Below are 923 nucleotides of genomic sequence, written 5' to 3' on the forward strand. Positions count from 1 at the left end.
GTTTTAATTTATTACAATGTTAAAGATTTAGTGTTTTAATTTATAAAATAGAAATGTAAATACATGGCACATAAATCAAGACACAAATGAGCTTTTTTATTTCTGGAAACTGGTTTACACACAACACATGCTCAATTCACACTGCCTATTTCTACTGATACTATATTCAGCAAAGAACATTTTTAATGACAAAATAACTTTTGTAATTGATCTCTATCTAATATATCACAATATAACTATTATTTAATTATAAACATTAAATAAAAGCAGCCAACCATATTAATATTCTAATCCTCAGTTAATAAAAAAGTTTTAAATGTTAAAAATATATTGGTGAATGGAAAATCTATCTAAGGTAGAGTAATTGACTTGTGTGAGTCCAAACTGGCCTTGATTCCTGGTACTTTATATGGTCCCCTGAGCTTTGACAGGAGTGATAGCTGAACAAAAAACAGAAATATTTCCTGAGAATTTCTGCATGTAGTCCCAAAGCCTTGTTATCAACATAAATATAAATATAGGGTTATATATAGATTTGTGCTTTAAACAATATATTTTTAAATGTAAACTGTTTGGATTGATGAGCAGGCTATATTTAAAAGATTGTACTATTTTTGGCTGGAGTGGTAGCACAGTAGTGGGGCATTTGCCTTGCATGCAACTGTCCCAGGACAGAAGTGGGTTCAAACTCCAGCATCCCAGATGGTCCCCTGTGCCAAGAGCAATTTCTGAGAGCAGAGCCAGGAGTAACCTCTGAACATCACCAGGTGTGCCCCTCCCCCCAAAAAAAAAGCAAAAATAAAAGATTGTACTACTTTTTTCTTAATGATTTGTAAATATATATACATATATATGATTACCTAAAATATGATTTGGGGGTACTCATATTATGATACTTAATTTGTATAACAGAAAATACTTTT

This window comes from Suncus etruscus, chromosome 2 (assembly GCF_024139225.1).
Source record: "Suncus etruscus isolate mSunEtr1 chromosome 2, mSunEtr1.pri.cur, whole genome shotgun sequence".
Classification (NCBI taxonomy): Eukaryota; Metazoa; Chordata; class Mammalia; order Eulipotyphla; family Soricidae; genus Suncus; species Suncus etruscus.